The sequence below is a fragment of the Haliaeetus leucocephalus genome, unplaced genomic scaffold (assembly GCF_000737465.1).
Source record: "Haliaeetus leucocephalus isolate CR32 unplaced genomic scaffold, Haliaeetus_leucocephalus-4.0 Scaffold915, whole genome shotgun sequence".
Taxonomy (NCBI): domain Eukaryota; kingdom Metazoa; phylum Chordata; class Aves; order Accipitriformes; family Accipitridae; genus Haliaeetus; species Haliaeetus leucocephalus.
In genome coordinates, this window is record NW_010973351.1 from 2,164,220 (window position 1) to 2,175,278 (window position 11,059).

Genomic DNA, 11,059 nt, shown 5'->3' on the forward strand with positions numbered 1-11,059 from the left:
GCCAAATCCAGCATGAGAATTTGTGACATTGATGTTATTCAGATGTGAGAGTTTCTAGGATTGCAACTATTGGCTGTAGCTATTTAGAGACTTTCTGTTTCTTCCAGCAGTGTTAGTGCTGCAATATGCTGTAACTAACTGATTGCAGCAAGGCTCCATGCTAAATTTATATATACAGAGCTCCCATATCTGTCCAAAAATGTATGCAGATAGCTAGTGTCAATGCAGGCACCAAGCCATTTGTGAGTTTAAAGTTACTGGTTTACATTAACATTTGCAGGATTTGAGCCTTGGTTATTTTGTTGTCTTCCTAAATGGGAAAGGGATATGGACAAGTCAGGGCTAAACTGCCAGATGTGTTAGTCCTGCCAAAGCATTTGTAGTGTATCTAATGCTTTCCTTGAGCCAGTTGGTCAGTCAGTCAGTGATTCTCCCCCCCAAAATTACTCCTAGGAAGGAAAACAAACCTAAGAATTTAGCAGCAGAAAGAGTATGTAAGAGAGAAGAATATACTTCTCTCTTGCCTCCTTTCAGCTACTCCAGAGAAATAAGACATGACATAACACATGCATAGTAAGAAACATCCAACCCTTGGTGCCATCCAAGAAGTAACAGAATGGAACAATAGGAAATCATGTGAAGGAAAATTTGAAGGATCTCTCAGTTCCCAGCTATGCAGATTAATAATCACACCAGCAAGAATTCAGATCTCTGCTTTCTGCGTATGTATACATATAGCCCCATTTCTCCTGGTATTTTACACACATGCGTGCGCGCATGTACGCTCGCACACTTCTCTCTTGTATAATGGAGATTGTTACTTATGCATATCTGCATACGAGTTTGACATCAGATGCTTTGTTTCAGAATGTTCAGTAATCTTTGGTTAGTATTTATGATACCAAAATAGTAATTTCAAAACTTTTTTGCAATGGTCAATCAGCAGTGCTAAAAGAAGTGTATTATGCCATATAAAACCTGTCATTCTAGGATAATTTAGGTATTAGATTAGGAGAGCATCATTATCTAAAAATAATGCCATTTTCATGAAGACTTGCTTGAACAGGCTTGAGCCTGGTACTTTCTGTGGCTCGACAGTTAAAAATTTCTCACTGTAACGTGCTCCTGTCTGGCCAGCAGCCATGTGTTGTGCTTCTTTGACACTGTATAACAAGGTTTCCTATGTTTTTAAAAATGATAAAACGTTGTCTGGATATGAGAAAGGTTGAGAAAAAAAGCAAGACAAATTTAGGAATAGTTCCTCTGCCCTGTCGACCGGCTCACCGCGCTGCACAGGACGGTGACCTCGACTGCTGATGCTCTCTGCAGTTTTGGCTCAGGCAGGGACGGAGGCACTGCGATACGCTGACGGAGCTCTGCTCTCTTACGCCCTGCTGTTTGCTACCGCATTACATCAGGGGATGTAGCATCCGAGGGTGAAGCTGGCTACTGCTGGCTGGAGATGTCTGTCTTTCCACTGAAGTCGCAGGGAAAGAGCAAATCCCACGCTCGTGAAAGAATTGTGCCCAGGTTTAGCTCTAAGCAGGCAGCGTTTTGTTTGCTAGCATTAAAAACAAATGAAAAAGGGCACAGAGAGCCAAACTGCGTAGGACTTCACGCTAGAAATTCAAAAGATTTCTTCAGGATGCCTGAGGACATCCATTTGGGCTGATGGAGGTCCGGGGGGAATTCAGTTTTGTCTTCCCAGCTCCGGGGAGCCAGGCGTCGGGATCCTGCTCCATCCGGAGGGATGGGGCTCTTGTGGCTGCATCATGTTTGCAGCAGTGTTGTACTCGGTTTTACTTTCACCCTTCTGAGTGCATTCCTCCAGCAAACCCTGCCTCAGGCAGCTGTTTATTTTGCCTTTGTCTGTAAGCCAGCCTTTAAAAAAAAAAAAAAAAAAAGAAGAGGAAAATTATTAAAATTATAGATAATGTCTCATAAGCATCCACTACAATATTTTGCTGAAATGTCTCGAGGTTTTAGAGGTTCCTCTTTATAGACATTAATAGTGTTTTACACAACAGGTTTTCAAAGGTCGGAGTGAGTATTGTGGACGCTTAGGTTATATTGTTATGATATCCTCTTACAGGCAAAAAAGAAAATTAACAGGAGCTGAGCAATGCGTAAAACCCCCAAACATAATACTGTTAGAAAGTGTCTTAAATACCACCAAAATCCTGGAAGCCTTGAGAGATACAAAAGGAAAAAAAAAATAGGATCAATTAGATACAGTATTTTGTGCTTTTCCCCTGGAATTTGTTGACACTAATATTTTTTGAGTTACTTTTTTACAGTCTGCCTGGTTACTGATAGAACTGGGTTCTTCACTATTTCAGGTTAAGCAAAAAACCCCTACCAAACCCAGGGGCATAACATGCAGTAGTTAACATGATACTTCTTTAGATTTCTCTCAATTGATTAAAGTCAAGTGGGTTGTGCCGCTTTGCAGACCTTACCAAAAGTTCACTGAAATTGTCAGAAAATCTCCTTTTTATTTAATTGAGATGTGGATGAAGTTGTAAGTGGAGCTATTTTTTTCATGTTTAAAGACGTTTGATAAGAAGAATTTATGCTGTGACTTTTCAAACCCTTTCTTGGCTCTAGAAGGTGAAGCGGCTAATGCCTTGAGCATTTCAACTATTCAGGATGGACAATATCCTCAATCAAATTAACCCATTTTACTCGTCAATGATAGGTAAAGATATTTATGCATGCTATTATTTTTTGAGATTGCTTGTTAAATAGTCTTATCAGTGCCTTTAAACAATAACCCGAACACAAATGTGATTATTCAGTATTTTGTTTGATAGAATTAAATTCTTATCAGAACCATGTGACTGGACATCAAAGTGACTCGACAGCACTTTCGGTGTTTTAGTTGAACTCAGTTTACCCTGAGGTTTTTTGGTTCCTCATGTGTGTGTTTGTTTGGGGTTTTTCCTCCCTCCTTCCCCCCTCCCCCCCCAAAAGAATGGCAAGCCTAGCTTGATCATTTGGCCAAAAATATTTACTTCATGGATTACATTATGAATTGATTATAACTGTAGCTAAGAGGGAGGGTGAATTCCCAGAAAGTTAATATTTCTTGTTAAGCAAATCTGGAATATAGATCAACTGCAATTACCAAACATGATGAAAGTGAATCTGGAATTTCTTACGTCTCCTCTAGTAAAACATAAACAGATGCAAAATGTCCAACATCATATTTTTGGTCACTTTTTGATGCCTGCTGTTATACCTAAACTTCCAACATCAGGATGAGTTTCCTACATACTGAGAATTCTACATTGTGCAGCTTCCAGATCTTTTTTTAAGAACTTTATTTAACCTACAGCCACTCTGGAATATCCCTCTGAGCTTTATATTCATTACAGTAGACCATTAAGAGGGTTCTGACAGCAGAATAAATTCACTTAGCTTACTTATTTAGCGTAGCCATTTGTATGTATTTGGTTGAGGTGAGACATCAAAAATAAATTAGTTAATTTGTGCCTTGGTTTAGTGTCTTTGAGGAGCTTTGTAATAGTAATAACAATAAAAAATAGAATCTCCTAAGAATTTTCTCCATAAATTGAACTTTTTAATAAGTTTACTCCCTAGCTAAATCTCATGTAGAGAGTTGCCTTCCTTTCAGGACAATCATCTTTCAGCAAATCCACACAGGAATATTAGTCTTATTTCATTTAATCACCAAATCCTAACAACTAAGTATTCACTTCATTAAAGGCACTCAAAAATTCTGGCCAGCTGTTTCCTGCCACTTGGCTGAGGACAAGGTGGGGAAAGACAAGCAATTCAATCCTCTGTAACTCTCAGTTGTGTTCAACGTAATTCTGCCACATAATTATAGTTTCATCATTTTATTCCTAAACGAGAATCTGAATCCAAGGTGGGTCCTGTGACTTATGAGCTTAAATTCTGACATGTTTAAATTCATGTTGTGCACATAAAAGTTTCCAGAGATTTTAGGAATCATCTCAGACTAATTCTTTGTTTTGTCAACTGTGCTTTCTCTTCCTTTTTTTTTTTTTTTAAAGCATTTTAAATTACAGTAGTCAAATGGATTGAAGAGGGAGGTATAATTTACAAACTAGTTGTATATACAAATGATGGATTGGTTACTTGCTCTGTTCCTGGAAAACTGTTTCCTGTTCTGGTTCAAATAAAAAATTCTGCAAAATTAAGAACTCTTTGTCGAAGATCAAGGTGACTACAGTGTGGTGTTTTTAAAGCTGGTAGTAATTTTTATGCACCGAAGGTAAAAAGAAATACTGATTACAACTGAAGAGTGACTTAAAAAAATATCCATTTGATTGTATGAACTGTCAGGCCTGCTGCCCGTGAAAGTAAGTGCTAAGATATCAAATCATAAATCAATATTCCAAGGCCAGAATATAAGCAGACGTAAATCAGTGAAGTTATACGGACTTCAGCTAAGCTGTGCTTATTTATACAGCTGGGTCTGCCTACTGGGTGCCGCAAAAATGGTGAAGTTATCCAATTTGGTCATAATTCAGGAGAAGCCTTGGAGAAAGATGTGCTTGTCCCTGGAAACAGAATTTAGCATTCTGTACAGCCCATGGGGAAGATTAGGTATGTCGGGATGGGATCAAAACCTGCCCAGAAAACACTGAGCAGGGCTGCGTGAAATCCTGCCCCTGGGCTCAAGCAGCCCAGCCCGGGCATCTGCGCCCACTTGTGCACCACAGATTTGTGTCCTCTCTCCAGTATAAGGCTGCTGCTGATTTTCTTTGGAAGAATGAGCAGGTCACAGTCTTTTCAATAGAGGCCATCACCTGCCCAACAGCCTAACAGCTGCAGAGCTGGCAAATTTTTGCAAATTTTCTTCTGTCCTCTGCGTAGCTCCTGTCCCAGTTCAGTGTCCTAAACCCTTGAACCAAGGGAGTGGGATGTACTGAGCTGTAGACTCTATTCCCACTACCTAGCTTAATTAATGGGATAAAGTGCATTCATTTTCCCTTGCCCTGGGGTTTTCAAATAGAGGCACAGCTTCTCCTGATGCTGTCAGCAGCTTGATTTTATTAGCGCTTCTTGGGCGTTATCTGTGGGTTGTGATCTGAGTCAGCCAGTAGGTACTTATTCAAGGGGCAAGAAACACCAAACACTTACTAGACGGAGTCTTTCAGGGGAGTCAGGCCTAGTTTGGGATTCCCACCAGGTTGGTAAGCAAGGTGCCCAGCTCATCACCCCAGCTCAAACTAGAGCAAATCTGAGCACTGTGAGGTTCACATTGCCTTCAGGGCTACACAGCAGCCAAGGAAAAGGTTTTGGATACTAATCTTGGACTTAAATTTGACCTAAACTCCACTTCAGGTGCTCTGTTCGTGACTGGCTTGCTCCTCTCAACACTTCCCCTCAAGAAGTCTTCAGCATGTGGGTATAAGTCGGGCATAAAGCTTAGATGTTGTCTTTGAACTAGGATGCTTTACTCAACTTGGTAAGTGTGACCACTTAACAGCTCTGGGTAAGGATCTTGGAGAGTAATGTACTGATTTCCTCCTGATGCACTTTGTAAACTCTGTGGTCCCATCTGCTTTTTAGCTTTCTGTATATAATGCTTGGGGTTGCTTTGGTTTTGACTATACAGTTTTTGAGAAAGGTTTTCTGTTATTCAAATAATATTCAAATTCTCTTTGTTTTTCTCTCTTATATGGTGGAGACAGAAATTGTAGCACTATAATTTCATGGAAATTTGTAAGTAAGAATAACAAAGAGAGGAGAAGTAGGTAGCTGGTAGTCTGACACTACTGCATAGACATTTGTTTCTCTGTCATGGTTACTGAGCTTATACTTACCTGTTTGCAATAAAGATGAGCATCACGGGGAAAAGAAATATTTGTTCAATGGTTCTTTTCTTCTTCAAATCCCATCGTAATGCTGTAGTTTTTCCTATTGCTGCTGTTCATTTAATCAGTAACTTCATCTCAATGGCTTTTCATGCCCTGAAGAGGTATATGGGCTTACAAGGATCAGATGGTATAGGGATATAAAACTAGGAGACTTCCTGACTGCATAGATGAGCCAGAAAACTGCAAAACTGTCACCTGCAATTTGCTAAAGACTAGCTATTCTCACAACTGAACACTGCCTTACTTTTCCAACAGGAAAGATAAAAATGCAGCAGTTTCAAATATATCTTTCCTTTTTGGATCTTTCAGCTTCTCTGAAGGGAACTTCTCATCTAACGTGAACGCTAATGTTTGTGAAAAAAGCTAGTTTTGCTGCTAGATCCCTGAAGGAATTGAAGGAGGTTTAACAGCCTTCAGTCAGGTGTCGAATTTTTCTGTACATCGTGTGTGGATGGGTAGACACCTCAGACTGGCCCTCACTGCAGCCAGTGAGCAGATCCAAAAACTGTTGTGGAACACTTAAGAGAGAAAAGAGTCTTTTATCTTGTGCAGGGAAGTGCTCTACTGAGCGGTCCGTCAGGCCCGTAATGGTCAACAGCAAATGAGGATCTGCAACGCAAGGTATGGGTTGACATTATCAACTGAGCCATTCCTTCCAAAAACAGAGGGAGAGAGATGCCACTCCTTATTTTCTAAAATCCAGACTGGGAAAGTAAACAGTACCTGTGCAAATTCCAGTAACTCTTTGCTAAATTTACGACCTCTGACTAAGCATTGTGTCTTGCCAAGGAGAAGATAGCTTTTGGTATGCACAGCGGGACTGTGGAAGTCTAGGAAGCTCCACTTTAAAAAGTTCAGATCCCCACAGATTTTTCATCCTACGTTTGATATCTTACTGGCAGACATCAAAGTCTGAGACAGTCGCCCGGAGCTCCTTTTACAGTCACTAGTGGGACAGACGGGGTCCCTAGAGCCTTAGCCAAAGGCCTGGTGACTTAGGTGCATGCAGTTACCTACATGCATGAGGAAGCACTTAAGGAAAGTACATTGTTTTATAGAGCTGGGACCTCGTCATGTCCTCAGAAGTTGCAAGCATGGACAAAACTACGTAACCCTCTCCAGGCCACTTCTGTCCTGAACTGCAGGGGTCTCTGAGGTAGGGCAGCTTCCCTTCTCATTCGCTCCATGGCTTCTGGTAAGACTCCCACCTGGTACAAAGGTAGAAGATATGGATGTCATTAAAATCAGCAACTAGTTGGTATACCCAGGCTGCTTAAAAGCTGGCGGGTGTCAGATTTTACGATGAGAAGGCTACCAGAATAACAGAGAGAGATCAGAGTTCTTGACAACATTAGCAAAAGGAAAGAAGAAAAAAGGAATTATTAAGATAAAATGCTTGCATTTTGATGATTAATTTAGTAGAATAAAGAAAGTTTTGCTTTTCTGAATTGATTTCGTTTTAATATTCCTTTCAATTTGGCTTCCGTAAAAAAGTGAATGCAAAAAAAACCCCCAGACAACCCACCCCAGATACTTTTTCTATGTGCGAAACTGTTGAATCACTCACAGTTTGTCCCTCCAAGAGAAGGAAGGCGGTCCTGTTCAGCTGATGGGTGAGTCAAACTCAGTGGGTGCAATAAAACTTGTAGAGGCCTGTGCAGGGTAACTACTTTTTACCACACTTGTCACCATGCCACTCACTATCTGCATGGAATGATCTATTGCTGCTGCTGTTGCTGACACAATCCTTTTTTTTTTTCCCCACATGCTTTTCCTGCCCAACGGCATCTGTTTTTGTTCAAAGAGGCCTATGCCTTCCCTCACCTTGATGCTCCATTGCTGTCTCTTTCTGGCAAAGAACTCAAAAGATTTGGCCGGAAGGTTGCACTCAATCAATCCTGCCTTTAGGGTGTCCTAGAAGCGCTTTCTTGGATCACCATTACTTCCTCTTTCCACACTCCGGTTCCCTGCATAGGAGGTACTTGAACATATGTACATCATTGATCCAAGCCATATGTCCAGCCCATTACACCTGGGCCTTCCATGTGGATACGCTGCAGGAATTCATCACTGGTCAGCTTAGTGTAGCATCTGACTCAGAGCAAGACACGTAGGTGCCTCTGGTGGAACTTCTCCAGCTGGCAGATGTGCTTTCTATACTATGTCAAAACCTTGCGTCTGTTTGGCACAACAGCTTTCGACGATTTTAGTCTGCATTGTAGTCTGATCCGACACCGATTCCATATTTGCTTAGTAAGCCTGGCAGGAAGGTCGCCTAATTCTGTGAATGCAGGAAACTACCTCTCCATTAACACTGGCACAGTCATCTGAAATGATCTGTATGTATGTGAACCCACGTGCAACACCCAGCTCAGTCTCGCTGTATTTAGTGGAAGGGACAGCATGTACTTCTCCACGTCGATTGACACACCATCTCAGTTTTTGTCAAATTTACGATTCGTCTGATTTTTTTTGTTGGTTGTGGAAATAGCATATCTGTCTGTAAAGAAGATCTGAAGATCTTGGCTGATGTGAGCCACCATTGCGTAATGATGAGCGTACCAGCGTTCTTGTGTGCTCTACTTGGCAACCTTAGGCCTCCCGCAGCTCAAAAGTGAGTTTAGCTGATATTTAGGATGACGTTGCATTCGTTTTACCTGACGCCTTGGAATAAAATAACATTTTGTCAATTAAATGCATCAAGGACAACAGAGAACAACGCTCCATTTCACAAGCAGTGATTTACAAAAACAAAGTAAGAGACAATCAGGAGTCTGAATAGCATGTGGTCTAAATAGAAAAATGAAGGCAGAAGGAAGAGGAAGGAAAGAAGGGGAGAACGAAGTCAGAGAGGTGGATGTGGGTGGTATAAAAGGACAATGAACACAAGGGGGAGGATGTTGAGGTTAAAAACTAAAGAAAGAAGCCTGTCATCATGGCCCTTAGCAAAGGAATGAACGAAACTACATCACAACAGCCAAACCACTGCGTAAGCAAGAAGTTGTGCTCAACACACACCTAAGTGAAATTACAGGGAGCTTCAGTTCTGGAGGTACTGGTGGTAACAGCCTCTCGGAAATGTTCTCCCAAAGGAAATGTTTAAGTACTGTGCATAAAAGATTTTTGTAAAAAGGTAAATTAGATCATGTCCTGGTATAACAGTGGAGCAATAAGTGACAGATACCAGTTTGACTTTTTTTCCTAAAATTAGGAGCTCAGTTCCATATATTCACTTTAACACCAAAGACTCTGCAGTGCTAAACCTCTATCTTACTAATCTGTGTGATGCCAACTTGTTATGATATATTTACTAACTGAATGCTAGATTCATCACTATGTTAATTCAGCTTCACATCTGTGTGTCTAATAGAATGAATCCGGAGGAAGAAATGGATCTGCGGGTTGTATGCTTAAATCTCTGGGGTTTTTATTTCCACATTAGCACAAGTTTCAAGAACTACTTGAAGTTCTGCAGAGTTCAGACTATGGCTACATCAAAGAACAGCTGATATAATAACTCTTTACATGCATTGCCTTATCAACAAAATATTCAAGAGCGCCTTAATGACAAATAAACACAAAGCATTTGGCTTGGTCTCATTTGTTTTAAACGATTGACAGGATAACACCATGTTATCAAGAATCTAACTGAAGATTTGGAATAAGTAATTATAAGCTCCCAACAGGAGTTCCAGGGTCTTTTTTGAAGCAACAATATTCTTGGATTACAAAACACTGATAGCAGTCTCAGTACTGTAAACCACATGAAGAAAAGAAACCTCAAATTAAGAATGATAAATACAAATCAGAGACATTTCTTCTGTGTCTTTTTTCATAAAAAAATGCCAACTTGGCCATTTAAAAGCCATGAAACAACGCTATCAGAGTTTTTTCCCATGTGAAATGTTTGCACAGGAGATACAGATACTAACAGCATGTAAGTACAATGGTGCAGCATGCAACACCGTATCATCACAGCCTTCTTTGAGGAAGCAGATGACCATTTTCTACAGCAGTCTGATTTCAGAATTGTCCAATTCTGTGATAATCTTGTCTTTTATGACTGAAGAAAGGAAAAAATCAAAAGACATCTTTTCCATTTTCTCTTACAATTCTTAAGCATTCCTTGCAGATGTTCAAGTGCTCAAAGAATAATTCGAAACTGTAATCTGAATCCACGGACCAAGTTTGAAGTATGTTGACCAAACTGTTCCATATTGCAGAAATCACGTTCTTGTGATTAAGAAGGATCAAACAAAAATAATAATCCAAAGTGATCAAACCGTGTCACCTAAAGAAAAAGTTCTAAATCCATACACAGGCACATGAATAAGACAAAAAAAAATTGTAAGTAAGAAGGTGAGATGCACTGATTGCAGCGTGATTTGCAGGCATAGCCACAAAGCAGTAGGTTCCTTACTGTGGATTTAGGAGCCTAACTTTAGGCATCTAAGTTTACAAGGGGCTACTACCTTGTGATAGGAAGCTGTCGTATGAGCTTACAGAGATATCTGTGAAGATACGTGTCCGAAGGGAAGGCATTCTTGTTTCGAAGTATGTGGAAAACTTAATAACCGTGTCGAAAGATTCTCAGACTGAATGCCATAAACTCTACATTAGGCATGGAGATATAAAGCCAGCTACTACATTCATTTTCATTTTGGGAAAACCACAGGGTTGTTGGTAGGTTGATTTGAGTGAATTTTCAACAGAACAGAGTTTGATTATTTTGGAATTAGAACCTCGGGGTCTCAGCTGTAGCTGTTTTTTTAATACAAAGGAGCTAACAAATTACCCCAACGTATTCGTTTTTCACTTCTGTTTTTCTATATATTAAGTAGTAAAGAGCTTAATTATAATGATGCAATTGAGTAGTATGGCAGCAATAGCACAGAAATAATTTGAGTTATATACAAATAAAGCTCCAAGATTTCCTTAATACCTTTGAAAATATAAAGTGAACTGTATATGATGTAAAACCTTTCCATGAAAATTGTACAGGATGTAATATTTCTGTGCAACATACAAAAAAGTCCACATCACCTTACCTTACAGTAGGAAAATAAAACTTACTGTTACTATTTAAACGAAACTATTAATCATATACTGCTTCCTTGATCTTGGTTTGATGGTATTTAAATGGAATTTAATACAAATTTAAGGACACATGTGCTTAATGCAATGAA